Genomic DNA, 14371 nt, shown 5'->3' on the forward strand with positions numbered 1-14371 from the left:
TCAGTAGGTAGATTAGAAGAGCAGAGCTACTACCATTAGTAGTAACTACCAGTCTTACCATTATAAGATAAATAAGATTAAGTCTCTCAATTAACTTCAAACAGTACTTACAACAGCTCTAGGTCAGATCACTTCTACCAAAGCTGAGAATGGTAGAACTGGCATGACTCTTAGCAGCTTATTTTCTTATCTTCTGGTGGTAAAGAGGATATAACATTATATATGCAATATGACCTCAGCCATATAAGTAAAGTATGTGCAGAAATATGACTTGAAAGAAATGTGTCAAAATGTAAACAGTGATTGTAGTAACTTTATAGATGCTGGTCAATTTTTTTTCTTAACTTTAAAAGAATTCCCCACATTTTCCACAATAGGCATGCATTACTTTTAAAACCAGAAATATATGATCAAAATATCTATATGGAGGTGTTTATTCTCTTCCCAGTAGCACTACAATGAAACATATCTAAAGAGAAATAAGACCGAAAATAAGAAAACAAGTAAGGTTCTAATATTCTAATTGGGAGATTACATGCATTGTGTTTTTTCTCTGAAGCACCTGTCCAAATGTGATTGAGTAGCTTTAACCACCGGGTCTTTGTCTCCCTGTATGCAGTAAGCACCATGAGTTCTGAAACCACGGTAGTCTTCCCCATGACTGAGATACGCACTTGGCTCAAATTAAGGTGCTCACTGTTTGCTGAATGACTTGCTCATGCTAAGCACGTTGCCATGTTATTTCTTTTCTCTTATCCACTTTGAATGAACAACCACTGGTGCTTCCAGAATTACCCTCTCCATGGGATTTGCTGGTAGATGGGAAATATACAAATGTATCCTCTCAAGAGCATCAGTAATGTCACCACTGAAATTATCCAAAGCACAGTACAATTGTAGGTCAAAAAGAAAGTCCCATTTTGACATAAAATGCCATCTAATAGTCTTACTTTACTAATGACTTTCCATTAAATATACTGAAACACTGTTTTTATAACAGATCATTAATATTAATTAGCCTGAGTATTACAGTAGCATGGTTCACCCTAGAAATTTAAGCAGCTGTTGCTATGAGCAGGACCCAAGGCATGTGAGAGTGGCCACCTCCGTGGTGTGAATTTGGGGTCATCTTGGCTAAGACATCATGCAGTATATACTTTTTGAAATATAATTATCAGAGAATAAACATCTTCTATTATTAGCAATAAAAGTCATGTTAATGGCTCTGGGAGAAATAATACATATTTCTAAATTCCTACAAAAAAAGGCTTTTGACAGAGTAGGGAGAGGCGGTCAGGCCAGGAGTCTTGGGGTGTGTGAAGAGGATAAGAAAGGAACAAGAAGGTTTTGAATGAGAGTGAGCCAGGCCATAGAAAGGGACAATACCAGGATCCAGGGCAACGGAAAGCAAACCTTATCTATTTTAAGATATTGCCCTGGGCCAGCCAGGAGTATGAGAAAGTTTGCACATGAAACAAGCTCTGTTAGGGAGTGTAACACTTCAGTCAGAGTATTTATCTTGTTGCCAAGTGATAATCCCAACATAGATTCCATAGTTGGTAGGCCGTGGGAACACATATCCAGTGTTCTGTGATTCAGCTGTGTAAGAAAACCAATAACCTTCCTAAAACCTGTCATGCCAAAAGCATGCAAAGAGAGATCACATTTGCAGAGCAGCCTCAGAATGCATCATGAATCATGAATTCACTCATCCTATACATCAGATGAAACTCTGTGCTTATAGTGATGCATTTCCTTCAAGGATCTAATGATACAACACCGGCTTCATGTAACCACAATTGCATGCACCATTTGGCTCTCTGTTATCCTTGTGGATTATTTTTGGATAAGTGGATTATTTACATTACTTAACAAGTGCTAATTTAGTCTCTCTTTTATCTAGCATGTTCCCAGTGCATCTAGGCCAATGCTGTATGCCTAATAAGAGTCACACATTTCAATGATAACTTTCATAAAACATATTGAGAAAGTAAAAAAATAAGACATGTCATAGAATATATTCCAAATCCAGATGTCAATTACTTTTGTCCTCTTTATGAATTTCTGTATCTTTTTTTCATTAAGAGTAGATAAAAGACCAGACACCCGTTGACACTTTTTACTAAAATATGTAAATGATTCACACACAGATTTCAGATTTGGTCCCATCTAAAATGACTAGGTGAATCTCTGATTTCTAGGAAGGAACTGTCAAAAGAAAAGAGTATGAGCTGGGGGACAGTGATGCATTTTATCACAGGGTGGGACCAGAGCACCTAGTCTCCAAGTTAAGACAGCCATATATAGACTTGTGTCAAAGTGAGAAGGATGGGGAAATGATGGCTCAGTTCTCTCTCTGTTAATTAGTCATCATTCATGGACATGGCGGACAGGAATATGGGAATGCAAATGGGATGCTTGGGTGAGAGTAGCAGGAGGGGAGGAAAGCAGACAACAGAGAAAAGGCTGCTGCAACTCTATCGCCAATCTTGACCTCTCCCCAGATCCTGAGCTAACCAAATGCAGCCTCCTAGCGGACAACCGCCCTTGACTGCCAATGGTCCATCATTCTCCACCTATTTCTCAACTACTTCCCATTCATCTACCAGTCATTCAAACCAAAATTGAAACAACATCTTCAATTCTTTTCCTTATATCCACATTCACATCTATCATTTAACAAGTCCCACTAATTTTAGTTTTAAAATATTTTTTGAGTTGATGAGCTCCTCTCTTCTCTCTCAAACTATTGCCCTTTGGTCTCCATCATCTCTGGTCTGATCTCTCAGTCTCTAGTGTCTTGTCCCTTAAGTCATAAGCCTGCTATATTTACAATGTAATCTGACCTAGCTATGCCTCTTCTTAAAATTTTTCAGTGAGTCCCCAGTAAATATAAGATGTATATTTCAGAATTGGATTCATATGTCCAATACCATCTGTGATCTGGCCCCTGCCTTCTTCTCTAATAACATTAATTTAAATATTGTAAAATAGTCTTTAATATCTAGTACATAATAGGTGCTCAAATTTGTTAGCACTTGTGATCAGCTCTATTACTGTACTTAGAACACTGGATTAAGTTCATTTTTATATATTTGTTTCCCTGTAAAGTTTTTGAGAACAGAAGCTGTATATCTCCGTTTTTATACCCACAACTTTTGGTATAAGGTGTGCTCCCTGGGGATGCCTACTTAGTGTTTTTTGAACTAAACTGGAAACAAACTTTTGTATCCTAATTTTGATCCTCCTTAGCACTACTGAGATAGCCTCAAAATATGGGTCTTCCTTCTCTTCCTCCTTTGGTATGAAGATAGAAAACTTTATCTTTTGGGACAGGGAGCAGTTAAGGGTGAGTCTCATGAACTAATGTAAGATAAATATCGGGATCCCGCTCTAAGAGTTCGGAGAACTTCAGGGGCAGGTGCTGAGATAGAACTCCATAAGCAGAAGAACAGAGACCTTGATCTTGGCTAGCTAGCTGTAATAGATACAAAGGAGTCAGACCTATAGCAGGGAAAATACCCCCTCTACTCCAGGGTTTGCATGAAGACATCATAAGAGTTGAGGCCCCAGGAGCTATAAGCGGTGAGCAAGTATCAACCACTCAGAAAGGAGGCTAAGAGCTATGAGAAGATAGGGGTGGGGGTGGTTAAGACCACAACAGAAGAAGTTTACTTTGTGTCAATTTTCTAAGTTTTGTACTGAATACTTGCCTACAAACAGAAATACATAATTTTTAACGGAAAAAAAGTTGAAGATACTGCTAAACACCATGCTAGTAGTAGGGCTGCAAGAATATTGGCTCCAGGGAAAGAAATAATTTAAATGATTTATGTATTTGACATTGAATAGGTTAATGAGATCATAAAAAGATCAGAACATCTCAGATTTCCATCAGGTCAGGACTTGTGATGGTTTTGTGCGTGCCTGTGTGACATTTCATTCCAGATACTTAATCTATTCCTTTGGAGTGCCTGTTTATCTGAAGTCTGAGTCAAAGGAATGACTATCTCCAAAAGGATATAATTTTTCAGTGATTTTTGCTCTTCCCACTTTTCCAACACTATTTCAATCATATTTCTTGATTGTTTCAATATTTGTACCCATATGCTTGTTGCCTTAATATGAAAGTGATATTTCATTTTGTACCCAGGCAGGGTATAGTTCTGAGTACAGTAATTTAAGTTTTCTATAATAATGACTTCTTGGAGTTCAGTGGCTCTTTGATTAATCAGAACTGTGTACTTCATTAGTCTTACATTTCATCAACTGATGCTAAGAAACCCAAATATATGGAGGTATAAAGAATAAATCCATACCATTTACTTGAGGAAAGTTCTAGATATTTCCACAGCACTCAGGTATGTACATCTTTGTGACCCACTTACCCACTCCTAGGGTTACAAATGTTTAACTCTTACTTCATAACAAGTTCCTGTTTGCCTGAACATGAGTACATAAAGCTCATTTCAAAAAATTTTTTGAAAAACTTTACCATCAAGGAGGAACCTTTGGTCATCACACTATGTTAATGAAGAGTCATAACCCCTTAGCCTGACTCATATTGAAATTATATTGCATGATTTTCTAATACAGCATCATAATCTTGAAGTGTAAGATCCTCTTTTTTCTTAAATTAATATAGAAAGTTAAGCACATCCCTGCATTTTCAAAATTTCTGATAAAGTAATGTAAAATATAATAATGCTCATGAGTTCCATGAGCTCTGCACAAAATTATAAAGTAAGAGAGATATAAAAAGAGCCATATATTATATATGCAAGACTAAAGTATTGTTATAAATGGAATAATGTAAAGTGTAAGACAGAATGTCTAATAATAAATAATTGATATTATTACTATTACTATTACTATTTTTAGTATTGAAATCTTGTTGGTAATTATCTCCGCTTGAGTATTATACTAACATCTGATAATAGTCATGTGATCGTGGGTAGGTGATTCCATTTCTTTGGCGTTCCTTTCCTTTACTTTATAGTGGTCTCATACAAATTATGAAATATTTCAATGCACATTATCTTATTATTTTCAGTGATTGTTTAAGTAGGTTAAATCATTGTTTTACAGCTGAGAAAACAGAACAGTAGTCAAGTGATTTGCCTCATTGTTGGTAAATATTAAATTAAACCCAAATGTTTTAGGTCAATGCTCTTTCCATGGACAATAGCTTCCATGTTCTTTTCAGTTTTTAAATGTATAATTCTAGGTTTCTGGAATTGTTTAAGGAGCTGTTAGGAACTCAAGGACAGAGACAATGTCCTATTCATTCTTGACTTGCCTAGTGCCTAGTGATGTCATTAGCAAATGGTAAGTCCTCAATCAGTGTGCTAAACTGGACCCTCCCTTGTCCAAGCTACCCATGATAAGGCATCATCCAGCATCACACCTTACTAATGGCTAGGATTTGCTCTGTATCGGATGCTGTTAGAAAAGGGAGGGAGTGTAATTCCTTGATTGGCATCTCAATAAATTTTGTCTATAGGGAAGATGAAACTGTAAGTGATAGAGAAGTAGCAATCGATCATTTTTGGGTAAGAGGCAGGGGTGTTTGGTATTTAATGGGTGGCACAGTGACCTTGCTTTTGTCTGTACTTGAATAAAATTTTGAAACGTGCAATTTTATCTCATTTTTTCATGGTCTCAGAGTAACTTGTCTGAGGTTGGTATCCCATAATAAAGTTTATGTCTAATAGGAGAACAAAATGACCTGGAAGTTTCATACTAGTTTCTGAGTGTCAAAAGCTGCTTTCTTTTTCTTTTCTTTTCTTTTCTTTTCTTTTCTTTTCTTTTCTTTTCTTTTCTTTTCTTTTCTTTTCTTTTTCTTTCCTTTCTGACTGCCAGACAACACTCATTTGTGGAGGAACAGCTTCACATGAATGGAAAGATTGCAGAATGTAATATCTTGGTAAAGATATTACCAAGAACATAGCATCTCATCCGTGAGTTCAATGTGACTTGTTTAATTTTTTTTAAGGGAAAGGCTAATTCCAGATATTGCTATACTTTCTAGGATGGTTGGTTAAACAATTGTATTTAATACATTAGGCTTTGGTTTATGGTGTCTTTTTGTAACTTATTTTTTAAATTGTAATTAAAACAGAACAGGTACAAAATTTTTCTTCTCAGATTTCTCCCTCCTTAAAAGAATTAGTTTTAACTTCCTTTAGTTAATTCTTTCAGTATTTTCCTCCATATCTCTCCTAAAATTGTTTTAGGAAGTAGCAATATAAGCATGGCCTTTAGAACTACACATGTGCACATTTCCCATCCTACCATATTCTAATATAGTAATACTAAATTATATTTAGGTCAAAATTCTCTGTTTTCATTATTATGATTATGTGCATGGAATTCATAGCTGGAGCATATTATATAATTGTACTTTCTGTACATTTTGCTTTCCTCACACTCTGAATAATCTTATCTTTTAAAAATGTGTTTAGTTTTATATTAGTTATTACTAACTCAACCACAAACCTCTATTCACTAGATAAATCTTAATACATTTAATGAGATAAAAAGCAGGAGGTATCACACTCTCAATTTCAGCTATCCTATAAAGTTCTGGTCATCAAAACTAGCATAAGAACAGAAGAACAGGGCAGCCCTGGTGGCCCAGTGGTTTAGCGCCGCCTTCAGCCTGGGGCGTGACCCTGGAGACCCGGGATCAAGTCCCACATCGGGTCCCTGCATGGAGCCTGCTTCTCCCTCTGCCTGTGCCTCTGCCTCTCTCTCTCTCTCTCTGTCAGTCTCTGTGTCTGTCATGAATAAATGGGTAAAATCTTAAAGAAAAAAAAAGAACAGAAGAACAGATCGATATAACAGAGTCAAAAGCCCGGAAATAAACCCAATAATATATAGTCAACTAATATTTGACAAGGAAGAAAAGATAGTCCCTTCAATAAATGGCACCGGAATAATTGGATACTTACACATAAGAGAATGAGGAAACTCTCTGAGGAAAGTCCATAGTATTTTAATAGGGATTGCATTGAACATGTAAATTGCCCTGGGTAGCATAAACATTTTCACAATATTAATTCTTCCAATTCATAAGCATGTAATATTTTTCCATATCTGTGTATCTTCCTCAATTCCTTTCAGAAGTCTTCTGTAGTTTTTAGGGTATAGATCCTTAACTTCTTTGGTTAGGTTTATTCCTAGGTATCTTATCTTTTTGGGTGCAATTGTAAATGGGATTGACTCCTTAATTTCTCTTTCTTCAGTCTCATTGTTAGTGTATAGGAATGCCACTGATTTCTGGGCATTGATTTTGTATCCTGCCACATTGCTGAATTGCTGTATGAGACCCAGCAATCTTAGGGTGGAGTCTTAGCCAGGGGAATATTGAAAAGAAAACCAGAGCCGAGGGCATCACAATGCCAGATTTCAAGTTGTACTACAAAGCTGTGATCATCAAGACAGTGTGGTACTGGCACAAAAATAGACACATAGATCAATGGAACAGAATAGAGAGCCCAGAAATGGGCCCTCAACTCTATGGTCAACTAATATTCGACAAAGCAGGAAAGACTATCCACTGGAAAAATAACAGTCTCTTCAATAAATAGTGCTGGTATAATTGGACAGCCATGTGCAGAAGAATGAAACTAGACCATTCTCTTACAACCACACACAAAGATAAACTCAAAATGGATGAAAGATCTATATGTGAGACAAGAATCCATCAAAATCCTAGAGGAGAACACAGGCAACACCCTTTCTGAACTTGGCCACAGCAACTTTTTGTAAGATACATCTATGAAGGCAAGGGAAACAAAAGCAAAAATGGACCATTGGGACTTCATCAAGATGAAAAGCTTCTGCACAGCAAAAGAAACCGTCAACAAAACAAAAAGACAACCTACAGAATGGGAGAAGATATTTGCAAATGATATATCAGATAAAGGGCTAGTATCCAAGGTCTATAAAGAACTTATTAAACTCAACAGCAAAGAAACAAACAATCCAATCATGAAATGGGCAAAAGACATGAACAGAAATTTCACAGAGGAAGACATAGACATGGCCAACATGCACATGAGAAAATGTTCCACATCACGTGCCAGCAGGGAAATACAAATCAAAACCACAATGAGATGCCACCTCACACCAGTGAGAATGGTGAAAATTAACAAGACAGGAAACAACAAATGTTGGAGAGGATGTGGGGAAAGGGGAACCCTCTTGCCCTGTTGGGAATGTGAACTGGTACAGCCACTCTGGAAAACTGTATGGAGATTCCTCAAAGAGTTAAAAATAGAGCTACCCTACGACCCAGCAATTGCATTGCTGGGATTTACCCCAAAGGTACAGATGCAGTGAAACACCGAGACACCTGCACCCCAATGTTCACAGCAGCAATGTCCATAATAGCCAAACTGTGGAAGGAGCCTCGGTGTCCATTGAAGGATGACTGAATAAAGAAAATGTGGTCTATATATACAATGAAATATTACCCAGCCATTAGAAACGACGAATACCCACCATTTGCTTGTATGTGGATGGAACTGGAGGGTATTATGCTGAGTGAAGTAAGTCAGTCGGAGAAGGACAAACATTATATGGTTTCACTCATATGAGGAATATAAGAAATAGTGAAAGGGATTATAGGGTAAAGGAGAGAAAATGAGCGGGAAAAATCAGAGAGGGTGACAAAACCTGAGAGACGCCTAACTCTGGGAAACAAACAAAGGGCAGTGGAAGGGAGGTGGGTGGGGGGTTGGGGTGACTGGGTGATGGGCACTGAGTGGGGCATTTGACGGGATGAACACTGGGTGTTATACTCTCTGTTGGCAAATTGAACTCCAATAAAAAATACAACAACAAAAAAGAATGAAATGACCCATAGCTTACACCACTCACAAAAATTAACTTGAAATGGATTAAAGACTTAAATGGAAGACCTAAAACGATGAAACTCCTAAAAAAATAGGAACAAAGCTCCTTGAGAAAGGTCTTGGTACTGATTTTTTGGATATGACACCTATAAGCACAAGCAATAAAATACAAAACAAATTGGACTACATCAAACTAAAAAGCATCTGTACAGCAAAAGAAACCATCAATGAAGTGGAAAGACAACCTTTAGAATGGGAAAAAGTATTGGCAAACCATATATCTGATAAGGGTTAATATCCAAAATATATAAAGAAGTAATGAAACTCAGTAGCAAAAAACCAAATAACCCAATTTTTAAAATGGGCAGAGGACCTGAATAGACATTTCTCCAAAGAAATATGTATAAAAGATATACTAAAGGCAGGTAAGAAATATGCTCAACATCACTTGTCCTTAGGGATGTGCAAATTAAAACTGCAGTGTGATACCACCCCCTGCCATCAAAAGACAAGAGATAACAAGTGTTTGTGAGGTTGTGGAGAAAAGAAAGGGCATCCTTGTACACTGTTGGTGGGATTGTAAATTGGTGCAGCCACTATGGATAGCAGTATAGAGTTTCTCAAAAAATTAAAAATAGAGCTACCGTATGAACCAGCAATTCCACTTTGGGGAATATATCCAAAGGTAATGAAAACACTAACTCAAGAAGATATCCACACCCCCATGTTCATAGTAGCATTATTTATAATAGGCAAGAAATGGAAACAATCTAAGTGTTTATTGATGGATGAATGGATAAATTGTGGTTTGTATATGTGTATATACACACACACACACACACACACACACAACACTGGAATATTTAGTTAGCCATAAAAAATGAGGAATGGTAGGACCATTGCAACATGGATGGGCCCACAAGGCATTATGATAAGTGAAATAAGTCAGATAGAAAAAGAGAAATAACATAGTCTTACTGATATATGGAGTCTTAAAAAAAAAGAAAGAAAAACTCATAGGAAAAGATATCAGGCTTGTGTTTACCAGAGATCAGGAGTGAGGGGAAGAGGAATTGAAAAAAGGTGGTCAGAAGGCACAAACTTCCACTTACAATAACTGAGGACTAGATGAATGTACAACATGACATGTCATTAACACTGCCGTCTGATATATCAGAAAATTGGTTAGAGAGTAAATGCTAAGTATTCAACCACCCTAAGGAGAAAATTTGTTTCCTTTATTCTTTTCGTCTTCCTTTTTTTAAAAATTGTATCTATAGGAGAAGGTGGATGTTAGCTGAACTTGTAATCATTTCACCATATATGTAAATTAAACCATCACACTGTACATCTTAGACTTCCAGAGATGTATGTCAATTATTTCTCAATAAAACTGGAAAAAAAAACATTCAAATGCTTGAGATATCGAATCAATTACATTTTTAAAAATGATGATGCTCAGAGCCTCTGATCTGGTGCAGACCAAAACAGTTGCTCTCAATGCTCCTGAAAGTCTATTGTCCTCTTGTGATGACCTAGAATCTGAGGGGTTTTTTTTATTCTTATCTCTTTTGGATTGGATTCTCTTTTCCAACATCCTTTGTCATCCTCTTTTTGTTTCACTGACTCGATTTGAGGGAGCACATGCTCCATCAACAACTTGAGCAAAGAGACGGGGAGTGAGGCTTTTTAGATCTTGAACATCTGAAAATGCGTTTTCTCTCTTCTGTACTAAATTACTAGTTTGGTGATGTATAGAATTCTAGACTAAAAAGCATTTTCCGTCCAAAATGCCAATAGGTATTTTCTGCCATATTCTCAAATTTAGCCTTGCTATTAAAAACTCAAAGGTTGTTCTAATTTCTGATCTTGTATATATGACCTTACCTTTGATCTCTGGAAGCTTACAGAATTTCTCTGTCTCCAATGTCCTGAAATTTCATAATGATGTGCTTTGGGATGGGCTTACTTTCATCCAATTTTACTGGTACTCAGGCCCTTTTTAATCTGGAAGATTATGTCATTCAGTTCTAAGAAATTTTCTGGAATTATTTATTTTTGTTTTTTAAATGTATTCTTGTTATATTTTTAATATATTATTTAATACATAGAAGGGAATAGTGCCATTAATTTCTATTTACCATGGGTTTCTCCCCAGTTTCACCCTCTACCTTCTTTCTGATTGCTACCTGAGGCAAACACAATTTTGAATTTTTATTCATCATTCTCTAGTTGTATTTGTATATCCTTACCATGAAAATCTGATAAAATAATAGGTTATCTTTGCTTGTGTGTAAGCTTAATTAAAATTTGGCACTATCTTGCACATACTCTAGAGAAGTGGGGTGGGGGGCATCCAGCAAATGTGTTTGGTAAAGGGCCAGATAGCAAATATTTTAGTTTCTGTGGGCCATATGGTCTCTATTACCGTTATCCTGTTGTGGTGGGAAACCAGACATGAATAAATGGGTGTGGCAGTCTTCAAATATGATTTTACTTGCAAAAACATATGGTGAGCCATATGCTGTAGTTTGCAGACTACTGCCCTAGGGTAAGTCTGCATACATACACAGATAATGCAAGAGTCTCTCGAGGGTGTATACAACACAACATCAAACTTTTTAAAAAAATCCTACATATTCTATGTCTTTTTCATCTTGGTTGTTCCATTCCATCTTATGTTTCTCAAAGTCAGGTGGTTTAGGTGGTTTCTAGGTGTAGTTCATTTTTTCACTGCTATTCCACTGAATAGCAATTAATTGAATGAAAGAGTATCACAAATTTTTTATCCATTATCCTATCAGTACATATTTAACTTGGTTCCAGTTTTTGTCTTCTGATGTGATTTTCTAATACATATTCTCATCAGCACTATACAAAAACATCCCCAATATGCACCTCGACAGCACTCAATATTGTCACATTTCTTAACTCTTGACTATTTACCACAGATAAGATGATATGTCATAACTTGCGTTTCCCTGATTGCCAAAGAGGTTAAACATCCTTTCCTAACACTGTGATGATGTGGATTTCCTCTTCTGTGAAATTTTTATTTGAAATTTACTTTTGGTCAGGGAAAGTTTGGGGAAGATTTTTTTCTTTTTCCTACTAACTTATCAGAGTTCTTTCTATATAGTGTTGATTATATATGATGCAAAAATGTTCTAATTTGGCATTTTTACAAATTTTAAGATGTCTCTTGATGCTGTTAAATATATCTGTATTTTCTTACATGCTTAGCATTTTGTGTCTTTTTAAGGACATTTTTTCCTATCTCAGAGTTAGAAAAATATTCTCCTATAGTAGCTTCTAAAACTTTTATTGCTATAGAGGACTAGGGCTACTTGAAGAAAATAATTGATTCTAGGTCTGGGGCAGGAAAAATACAGGATGAGTCTAAACATCTTGTTATGCCAGAAAGCAAAGAAGCCATTAAAGACTACTAGGGTCATGTCAAAAGGACCCAGAAACCAACATGAAAAAGCTCCCACTAACCAAAAATAAGGCAACTTGAGCATGAAAAAGAAATGATAATGGCAATGAATTTAAACATTTCAAGTATATTAAAATTCATGAGTTAAAATGATACTTAAAGGGAAAAACACTAAAGAATACACCAACAAAACTATGGAATTTCATGGGAATATATTTAAGACAGGTTAATAATTTTCTTCAAAACTTGTAATTTTAGGATAAAAAGAAATCTAGATTGAAAGAGATTTTATATATAATTGAAATTTGTGAACTTATTTGAATTCTGATTTGAATTAACCAACTACAAAAGGAGAAAATTAAGAATCAAGTAGAGAAATTTAAAGAATGATGGGCTTTCTGATGGCAGGAAGAAATTACTTAATGTTTCAGTTATGATAAAGATATTGTTTTATGATTTTAAGGAGTCCTTACCTTTAGTGAGATGTACTGAAATGTTTGCGAAAAACATGGGATGATGCCTAGAATCTGTGTCAAGGCAGATTCTAAGTTCATCTAAGTTCAAAGTTGAGGAGGAGACAGAGCGACACTAAGAGCCGCTCCCATATCAGCACCCACCCAAGCTCTAGCAGAGCATCCCTAAGGAACATCACCTGCCCTTGGAACACAACTCCAATTAGAAATTACATATAACCAACCAACTCCCGTCCACACCGTCACCACCACACCACCACACCAAACAAGCCCTCAACACGCCCCACCAATACGAACCCCCAATACCCCAGTGACACCACGACTCGTGGTATGGCCTCCTACACCCACCAAGAGGCCCAACTCCCCCCAGGATACTCCACAGCGAGAATGTTCCTCACCCACCCCGCAGACTGGCCACGACCCTAGCACACATTGAAACCCCAAGGACCCCTACCCGGCCACGCTCCGGCCTCCCTCGCTGCCCGAGCTACCCTCGGCCTTCCGCCCCGCACTTCCCAGGCAAGCCTCCGCAAGACCACCCCACCCCGCATCACCCCCTCCACCTTCTCCTCCTCCTCGACATCTTGACACCCCTCTCCCCATGTTCAGATCCACCCCCCCCGTGCCCCTTCTCGTGATATCAACCCCTACTAACTCTCCAGTTTACAACACAACACATGAACACCATTCCAAGTTGTTTCCTTGAACATTAAACTCTTTTAGCTTCTGGGCTGTTTCCCAGCCCTTCCGGACAGCTGTTGAGAGAAGCATCTCTAACACAGAAAATGCTTTATGTTGTTCTTTCATTTTAGATGCCTTTCTTAAACGCATGGGGATACTTGTCAGTCTACTGTTTTAGAGTGGGGCATCAAAAAGTTAAGTGGAAACTCTGTTTAGAAAGGAACCAGGGAGGAAAGGAGAGAAATGTAGAATGTAAAATGATCTAGCTAGGCTGTTTCTTTGGGCGATCCCCAGTATTATTATCTTCAGATGCCCAGAGAAGACCGTTTTGGCCTCCTCCTAGCTGCAAGATAATGACTACTGGATTTCTGGGGCCCAGGGGGACCTGCACAGTTCAGAATTTAAACTTGTACTTACTCCTCTTACTTCATTACAGCAACCCTGATCTTAGCCATGTCCAGTGTACTACTATCTGAAGGCGACCATCTGGTTCACTGTCTCTAGAGAATCAGCCTCCAGTTACCTGCCAGTCTTCCTGGGCAGGGAGGGGCAGCACTGGCTGCATGGGTGGTGGGAATGGATCTGAATGTCAAACCGACTATCAATTGTCCCACTGGTCTGTTTCTGCTTCAAGCTTCCATCCTAGTGCTGCTAATTCTTCAGCCTTTACAGACATTCTGCTGGCACATGAAATTGATTATCAGCCTTCCCCATTGCTCATTCTCTAGGACTCAATGTTCTTGGTTCTTCCAAGCCAATTATCACCCATAATAATCAATCTACTTTTTTAGCGTCCAAAAATCTACTGCTGTTATATTCTCTTCAATTCCCTTCATCTTCCTAACTTAACTGCTTTAAACCAACAGCAGCCAAAATAAGAAAACCGTTATTTTCTCACGTGATTTAGGAACGTCCTGAGG

This window comes from Nyctereutes procyonoides, unplaced genomic scaffold (assembly GCF_905146905.1).
Source record: "Nyctereutes procyonoides isolate TBG_1078 unplaced genomic scaffold, NYPRO_anot_genome, whole genome shotgun sequence".
Lineage (NCBI taxonomy): Eukaryota > Metazoa > Chordata > Mammalia > Carnivora > Canidae > Nyctereutes > Nyctereutes procyonoides.